Here is a 10,082-nt window from a genome sequence, read left to right on the forward strand (position 1 = left end):
AACAGGATTCAGCTGCCTGTCCAGACTTCTGAGCTGAAAACTGACAGCAGGAGCTTTGCACTTGAGGGTAAAAGTAATAGAAGCACTCTCAAAGTAAGAGAGTGGAGGTGAAAAACAGTGGGGTTTTTTTGCTTTTGTAGATGGGATGGCTGACATTCTCAAGCAGAGCCCTGACAGTATAACATAAAAGGAGGTGTTCTGTACTCAGAAAGGGGGCAGACAAGGTTGACAGAAAGTGGCCCAAGTATTTTTATACATTTCAAAAGTTGCTACAGTGACACTAATGTGTCGTTTGTGATGTTTTCTTTTCTGGGTGAACATTTTCTCAAACTTGTTTTCTTCATGTTTTGATCAAACAGTGCCGGAGGACAGCACTCTTCTGTGTCTCTGTGAAAAATACATATTCAGACCAAATTTCTCTTTAAGACTTGATTATTTTTAATCTGTACTACTGCTGATATAAAGCAAACCACTGTGACATTTTTTGCGCATATCCACACACAAACACACAATTACTTGAGTTAAAACCCTTTTAAAAACTTAGCTCTCACCGCAAGTGAATCCACATGCAGGATCACATCCTGTTAATGGACATTCTGGCTGTTGTGTATTAGAGTGCACCTCCTTCCTCAGCCTGAAAAAAGAGAAAATCTGCTTTGCTAATGCACTAATGTGCTTTTGGTCTACTGAGGGTCTACTGTGTGTGTGTGTGTGTGTGTGTGTGTGTGTGTGTGTGTGTGTGTGTGTTGCTGACAGCATATGCCTAAATTTGTGAACAACATCTGGCAACAAAAAGGTAATATCAGGTGAAAATAACATAACCAGCTAACAATCAGGAGCCTCTGAAGACAGCGTGCGCAGTTACTTTTAGTGTGCTACGACATGAATGAACACACACACTGACACACACACATAATAGATGATGATAAGATTTAACTGGCCCAAATTCTTTATCTCAGCAGAAGTGAGGCACTGATTCCTGAAGTCAGCACATCAGCAAGAATGCTATGAGTCTGCTCTGGTGGACAGTTATCGACAAAACACATATTTACACTGCCTCTCTGGTTTGTGTGTTTTTGTGCGTGCGCCTATGTGTGTTTAAGCAATACCTATATGTGGTTGACTGGAGCATGACGGTGACAGATGTGTGTTGGTGTGATAAACAAAAACAAGGACGGAGCAGGCCAGCAGTCATTCTATAGAATTAGACTGTGTAAAGTAATGATGCTCAGTGCAATTTAATAAATGTGCCTTAAATGGAAACGTAATGAAGTGGTCATGTTTTAGGATTTTATTAGTGAATATGAAAACTTTTACTCTTCAGTATGTTTAAGTATTTTGTGTTGTTGCCCAGCGTGGAACTCAGTCAGAGTAGAGCTTCTACTCCTCAGTAACAAAAGGCACTTGAGGCCTGGAGTTGCATACCCATGTTCTAGAGCAGGGGTGTCGAACTCCAGGCCTCGAGAGTCGGTGTCCTGCAGGTTTTAGATATCAGCCTGGGTCAACACACTTGAATTAAATGATTAGTTCATGACCCAGCCTTCAAGAAGAACTTCAAGACATGTTGAGGAGGTCATTTAGCCTTTAAATCATCTGTCTTGGATCAAGGACACATCTAAAACCTGCAGGACACCAGCCCTCAAGGCCTGGAGTTGCCTACCACTGGCTTAGACTGTTGCCCCTGCAACCTGGATCTGGATAAGTGGCAGAAAATGGAAAAAATCAATGGAAAAGCAGAGGGTTAAAATAAATAAATATATTCAATGTAATTTTGTATTCTTACTTAGTATTTAACTTTGGATTTCTGTTTCACTGGTGTTTTACACTTTAGATATTTTTCTTTGTGGAGCCTTTGAATCCCTGTTTGTTTTTGTTTTTTTTTATATATTCCAGTGTATTGTGAGTTTATGTGATTTTGATTGCCATTCCTGAAACATGTCTTCTCCTCTTCTTTATGCAGCATCTCTTATCCTCTCTGGTACAGTTCCTTTGTGTAGCCCTGTGGATTTTGTGCTTATCGTTTTGACTTTGTTTTGGATTTTGTGTTTTTGATCCTTCAGCCTAAATTAAATGGCTTGCCTTTCAAAAGATTTTATCATTTACACAGTCTGCAAAACCATTACAGCAAGAGTAAAAAGCATGTTAGGCTACATATTTCATAAGAAAACAGACAAGTCTTGCCTACACAAATCTGAGGGCTGTAAGTGCCATTTAAAAGTTCATTGTGGATTTTGAGGTTGCAGAGATGCTCTTTTTAGCTCCACATTAACTGACTGCATGACATTTGCATCCAGACTTTAATATTTAGTGGAATCCAGTCTACTCTCTATCCCTGTAAATGTTCCTGTGCCACTGGCAACAACACAACACCACATGCAAACATCTTTTCAACACACTTCTTTCTTTTTTAATGATTTTATTACCTTTTTCCTTAATATGCCTTAATGCTTACATAAATTTGTCCACACCTATTTTTTTTTTTTCAGAACAGCTGTGGCTTATCCAGATGCTTGGCATGAAATGCAGTAACTGTGTAAACTGTGCCTGGGAGACTGGTGCTGTTTCATTTTTATAGTGTTTCTGGAGGTGTAGGGTTTGGTCTGCTGTGCTTCCTTGTTTGTCTCTGTTTTTGGTTCCTTTTTATGACTCAATTTTTTTCACATTTCTTGAGGGCTACGATGCAAGATTTGTGGTTTAGTGAGCTATGTCAAGCTTAAAGTTAGAGTTTTCAGTATCATGAAAGCGTCTCTTATTTCTGGCTAAATAACCGTAGTAGCTTATGCTGATGCTGGAAGGGTCACATTTTCACTGATTCTTTCATTTCCAGCATGTTTTAAGCAATATAAATTCTCTGTCAGGGGAATGAGTTTTATATGTGCAACTTGTTCGACTGTACCTCGCTAACATCACAAATGATGCCCAGCTGTATAGTTACAGCACTGCTAACTGTGAATTTTCACTAAAATGTGAATGTATTAATTTACCAAGTCTTTTTTAGACTGCTGGAACTGCAGCTTCTAAAGCACAGAACACACACCAAGAACACCGTTTCAGTCAGTAACACCATTATCATGTTGGTTTGGCAACAGACCAAAACTAATCTGAAATAAAGACGGGACTCTGAGCATGTGATCTAACATCTGGATCCAGGCAAAAATAGGATAGGGCTAAGATAATTAAGAATACTTATTTGAAAACAATACAGAATGCCAGAGATTTCCATTGCGTTATACACCTGCATATCTTCAGCTGTTATGGTGCCTGATTTTCGTGTTTCCCTTAATATAAATAAACATTTCTTCCATGAAATGATGCAGAAGAGAAACAAACTGATGCTCAAAGAGTCACCAGAGTGCAGGAAATGAAGGGTCTGATGCTCAAAATTTCCCTGGGGGAGGAACCGTAGACGTCATTTATACAAAAACATCTATTTGTAGAAATTTAAATATGAAAACTGTTCAGATGAATGAATTTCATTTGATGTAACTACTCTGGAGCTTAATAAGGCCAACAAGGCAATGTTGATATACATATTTTATGTATTTTATGTATTAGAAAAGACATTATACACAATGAGACATTTTTAACTGTAATCATGAATTATTATACATGCATGACATGGATGATATGAGCTGAATTCTTCCTTGAACTTCACTTCCTGCTATTGCTCTGACTTCTTAACAGTATCACTATTTTTAACAGAGCAGCACTTTCCCAGGACAGTGCTTTTTATCCGAACTGATTCCATGTCTTTCGTTTCATGCCATTCTCCATCAGCCACTGCTCACCCTATCCCATCTTCGCTGGCAGAGCTGGCCTGAGCTGTCCTGAGCTAGCCCACAGCAGATTTAAGTGAAGCCAGCTTTTCAGATCAGCAGTTTTTTTGTCCAGCACACACACACCCGTACACGCCAAGCCTTTTGTCCATTTTTTTTTATTTGGTAAGATGCATTTCTCACAACAGCAACAGCTGTCCAGCAACATAAACTTTCAACAATATTTTCAGTATTTAAACATGCAAGGAATTTACTTTATGGTATCTTATACAAATCACACCTGTGGCTACCTGAAGGATCTGTTGACTGTTACTGGCAGCTTACTATTACTACTTACTTAGTACCTATTACTTAACGCAAACTTTAAGCAATGCTGTTATTCTATAGTTAAAATTTAAATTAATATTTTTTTGTATATTTTCTCTTTCCGCCTTTCTTATCCAGGACACCTCTTGAAAATAAATCTCCAGCATTTACTTTTACCTGCTTCATCATCTCATCTATGATGAGGTGTCTCAAAGCATGCAGCGACCAGCATATTTCCACTTCTATGCCGTGTGATGTTTGGCAGTATTAGCTGAGGTCTACATCACGGTGGAAAATCTGTCTCCTTCTGTTGCCAAAGTTTCCTCGGATTGCTCTCCTAAATAAGCACGGTTTGTCAGGCCCCCTTGTAGTCATGCAGAGGGCTCATTCTGCTCTGTCTACCTGCACTAGTGCCTGTAGGCGGAAATGCCGCTGCTCCTTTACACACACTCCACCGAATTTGGACACATGCCAGACTCCATCTTTGTGGCCCATTCTTTCTCTCTGTTTTCTCCCTGTCTCTTCTACTTCCATTTATTAACCTCCATTCCTCTTCTTCCCCTCCTCCTTATCCTCCCTCTCTCTCTATTTCTGCTCTGAGCCTCCCTCCACCCTTTGTCCTTCTTTTGTAAATTGCGTGTGGAGAAATAGGAACTAAAAATACACCGGTGATAAACCCAATTATCTGTCCTTTTTCACGCTACACGCCCAAATCGCTAAGAACATGGGACAAGCTGTGTGCCAGAAACCAGCCTTCAGCGTGAATTCCTGTGTGTTTGCACGCTTGCACCTGTATGTTGTGCTGTTCAGCAAACTAATTTAACAATTTCGCTTTACTGCTGTGGAGCTGCAAATCAACTGGTCACACTTAAGAAAATGAAACAGTCAGTACTGCTAGAATTATTAATTTTGCAGTACCCAAGTGCAGCATATTCTACAGTTTAGTGCAAATGTTAGCTGGAGAACAGCCAGCACAATCAACTTGTGCCAGTGCAGCAATGGGTCACTCCCAGATGACCCTGCACTATAATATTTTTAGTGTTTTCTCTGTGTCTTTGTGACTCCACTAGATATCGCATCCTAAGCTTGATGGCTTAAGTCAGCTTGTCCCACCGGATAACCCGCTTCCAGCAGCGCACAATATTTGATCGGCCTATGTGTCAGCTTGCATGCTTGTGGTTGTGCATGTGAGTATGGTTTGTGCTGGCTGGAGATGACCGAAAAGACACAAGCACAGAAAACACCGCACTGAACAGTAAATTCATGGTGAAAACTGGACGCCCAGTTGTTTTGTGTTAGAACAAATGCCAGAGCATAATCTGAATATTTAAAAGACATATCCATCGTGATACTTCACAGTCTGCATCTCTGTACTTGGCAGCCAAGTTTTAATTTTAGCTTTCCGGTTCATTTTGGATAACCAGCACATATGAAAACATCCCCAGTGTTGACAGTACATTTGGGCTCTAATTATACTCGTATCCCCTTTTTCAGCCACAGCAATGAATAAAAGATACTCAGCTCTGCAGACGGTAATGAGTGCCGTGCTCTTAGACAGCACTTATGATGTACTAACAGAGGTTTGAGCTTGTTTAAGCATTCCTCTTGCCTGTGGCTTGAGTACAAGTGAGTGTCAGATACTTCTTTCTTCACAATCACAAGCTGTAACATTCAAACTGTTGGCCAACTGGTGAGCTGCCACACTTATTTCAAACTTGTTCCAATCAGTTTACATTCTCTGAACTGTTATCCCATCACACAAAGATGTGTGTGAGTGTGTGTTTACGCGTGCCCACTTGAGTATTACACTGAGAGAAACACTATCACTTTTAAATTGGAGAGCTCAGTTTTTACATGGATAAACTGGGGCAAAAATGACTGCCCTTAATTTGATTCACTGCAATTACGCTCAGTATACACAACCCCCTTTTTACCAGACCACATGACATCTTACTGACCTTGGGGAAATTAGTTTTGCAAAAACAGCACAAAACCACGGGAGTACGAATATGTTTCTGTCCAGCAAACTACAGTTTGACCTCTGCAGATGGCATGAAGTCTCCCTGTGCAGGTCTATTACACACCACACAGCTACACAACAGCACACTCACCATGTAAAGCTCTACATCTGTGTAAGTCAATCAAATGACTGAAGACAAATGAACAGATGTTCGTTTGTGGGTATGTGTAGGTGTATGCATTAAGCCTTTAATCTTTTATTCGAATATGAGATTGCTTTCATTGGCACAGGTAGTGACATTTGATTAAGACACAGCCAGTTGTTTTGAAGATTGCAGGTAAACATTTTCTTAAAACCGCTTGATGTAGTTGAACATTTATTTATTTATTTTATACGTTTCAGATAAAACAGGATACAAAAGATTGCATAAATAAAAACTTTTTTAATCAATTAGAAATATTTAAGGACAACCATGAACAAGATTGTGCATGCAGCATTTTTTGGTTTTATTTCATTTACACAGCAGCAGTGTGGAAGTCTGTTTCAGCAGTAGGAAATGTTCTGTTTGCCCACAAGAAGTAACTTAATTCAGCTTTAACACAATTTTACGAGAAACCACTAAATAAAGGGGCTTTTTAAAAATTGCACAGAATGATATTTCGCTGTGATTTCAATCTCAACAAAATCTGTTTTAGTCTACATTCTGTATTTTTCTATATTCTGATTCTGATTACATAAAGAGATAATTAAGGAATGCAGAAAAATTGCTGAACATAATATGAAAAAAGGGTTCACTTTCAAGAAATTCTTATTTAATATTTGTCCATACATTTACTGACACTTTATTTGGTACACCTTACTAGTACCAGCTTGGACCCCCCCTTTGCCTTCAGAACTGCCTTCAATTTGAAAAGGTACTGAAATCGTTCCTCAGAGATTTTGTTCAATGTTGACATGATACTATCACACAGTTCCAGCTGATTTGCTTTCTCCACATATCGCTCCACCATATCCCCAAAGTGCTCAATTTGATGGAGGTCTGGTAAATCTGGAGGCTATTTGAGTGCAGCAAACTCACTGTCATGTTCAAGAAACCAGTTTGAGATCATTTGAACTTTATGACCACAGTGTGCCCATCTTCTGATGGCTGTTTCCAGCAGGATAATGTGCCATGTCACAAAATGTACCCATCTTCTGAGTATTGGTCAGCAATAATACTGAAGCAGGCTGTGGTATTTAAATGACGTTCATATGACATTAAGGGAGACAAAGTGTGTCAAGAAAATATCCCCCACACCATTAACATCACTGGCCGCTTGAACCATTGGTACAAAGTAGGATAGAGTCATGCTTTCATATTGTTTAGGGCAAATTCTTACCACACCGTCTGAACGTCTCAGCAGAAACTGAGACTCATCAGACCAGGCAACGTTTTTCCAATCTTCTACCATCCAATTTTGGTGAGGCCATGTAAACTGTAGCCTCAATTTCCTGCTCTTAGCTAGCATGAGTGGCACATGGCTATCAAGTGGTTGTTTGAGTGAGTGTTGCCTTTCTATAAGGTTGAAGCAGTCTTGCAATTTTCCTCTGATCTCTGACATCAATAAGTAATTTTTGCTCAATGAACTCCACTCACTAGATATATATATATATTTTTTGGACAATCCTGTGTAAACCATAAAGATGGTTGAGCAAGAAAAGCCCAGTCGATCAGGAGTTTCTGAAATACTATGCCCAGCCCATCGGACAACAACACACAAGCCTCATTTAGAGTCACTTACATCACCTTTCTTTCTCATTCTGATGTTTGTTTTGAACTGCAGTAGGTTCTCATGACTATACCTACATACTTAATGCATTGAGTTGCTGTGACTGGCTGACTAGATATTTCCGTTAACAACTATTCGGACAGGTATACCTGACAAAGTGTCCAATGAGTCAGTAAATCTATGGGGAGGCCACAGTTCTTATCTTCTTACATATTGTTAGATGCAAATATTTTATCGGAACTTCTTGTACTTTTGTGATACAACTGTACCTAACAAACTGGCAAATAGATAGAAAACAGCACAATTACACAACTGTTGATGTGGAAATTAAAACAAAAGAAGCCATATCGATATAATAGTTCAGACACATGAAACTTATAGAAGAGTAAACTTCACATAGTGCATATAAAAGTATTTGGATAGTCCAAAATTTAAACAATTTTCCACTTTTAGTCATTTTTTAACTGACTCACTGCATTTATTATATTACAACATTGCAACATCACAATTTACGTGTGTCATGCATTATTTTAGCATGCAGGCCATTGCAAGAAAGGCTATTGTTGTTTCTTTAGCTATGAAATCACTGATGTGATTTCTTAGATAAAGCAGAACTGAACTTCTTAGAAATTGTACTCTCTGCAGCCCTGACCTCTTTACTGTACCACACTATACTGTTCTTTCTTCCTCACAATATAGGGAAGACATGATATCCACCTCCCTGCCTCCGGGCAGCTTCCAGAAACCCTGATCATCTCTGCTCCATTAAACCCACCTCTGCAAGACGATCATGCCAGAGAGAGTAAAAAAGGGCCATCCAGATTTCATTACTTAGGGTTGAAAATAAAAGCACTTTTCTCAGGTTGAAGGGATTTGGTGCAGCTGTAGATGTGAATAATTCAGCATGGTCTAAAAGTTGTAGCGAGGGAGACAGATATTTTTGTGTTATGTTTCACTGGAGGAAGAGAGATGGCACCAGTGTACATTATATGAAGAGCAAGTGCAGAGGAAAAAAGCATGAGGTGAAAGGAGAAGGGTGAAGAGATTCTGGAATGAGAGAAGTAAAGAAAATCAAGCATGGTAAGAGGACTGAGGGGGAAGAAAAGCATGAAGGGAAGGCCAGAGAATGACTGAAAGTTGGTGAATTGAGATGGTGACTGAAAGAGAGGAAGTGAAAATGGACGGATGACGCTGAGCGGACACAAGAGGATGACACTAATGGCTTGTGGACGTCTGCATCCAGCTTTTAGGAAACACATGAATTAAACATTGCCTTGGGCAGAACACTGGAACAAGCTATGGTGCGTCACACTAAACAATCCTGGCAGAAACACCGACTCGCACCTAGTTCCTCCTCCAAACTGCTTCACTAATAAGACTGGCGAAGACAAGCGTGTCATGACGCCACACTGTGAGCTCAGCAGTTGTCAGATGGTGACACCAGCAACAGCAAAAGCACATTATCCCCGTTGTGCTTATTCTCTTTTTCTTCATCTGTCCTTTTTTATGTGGAGCTTGTCTGGAGGGATTAGACTCAGTAAACTCCTTCCAACTGCAGAAGAAAGAAAAAGAAGGAGAATTGCACAGTGTTTTGACAACTTTGCTTGTGTTGAAATGAAGGGACACTGACTGCTGTGACAGCTCCCAAATAAGAAAGTCATTGTTTTGAATTTTAACACTATTAATGATATGATATGGCCTCGGGGTGAGAGGCTGGTCCTGACAAAGTGTGTTTATGTGTTTGTGTAAGCAATAACTTAGGCATGCACCTGTGATTTATGGACCTGCAGAACATTTAGATCACATGGGTGGAGTTTGACTAAAAGGGTGGACACAATTTTAAACACTGCAACATGTTACACACGGGTCATCTCTATCTTTGCTTTAGAAGGTAACTGTGTCTTGCAAACTCACCTCTCTGTAATTTTGGGTTCAATAAAGTAATATTAATATAATTTTCGATCTGTACATTGGCTCAGTAGATTTTTGTTAATAAAGACTTTTGTCACTAGCCTACAGCCACCTATCAATACAAAAACCTTGACCAAAAGATTGTGCTTTTAAAATGTCAGAAGGTCAAAGGGCATTAAAAGTTTACATATTATAACACAACATGTGTAGTCTGTTTTGAAATCATATTAAACTACAAGCATTAAGCATGCTCTGATACTAAAACAGAACTGCTGCTTTAAGGGCCCTTAAAGCTACAAAAGACTCTCCAGATCATTTAAATCTTACTCATTATCCTTTAAAGGGTAACTTATCACAAAC

Source organism: Oreochromis niloticus, linkage group LG6, assembly GCF_001858045.2.
Source record: "Oreochromis niloticus isolate F11D_XX linkage group LG6, O_niloticus_UMD_NMBU, whole genome shotgun sequence".
In the NCBI taxonomy this organism is placed as follows: domain Eukaryota; kingdom Metazoa; phylum Chordata; class Actinopteri; order Cichliformes; family Cichlidae; genus Oreochromis; species Oreochromis niloticus.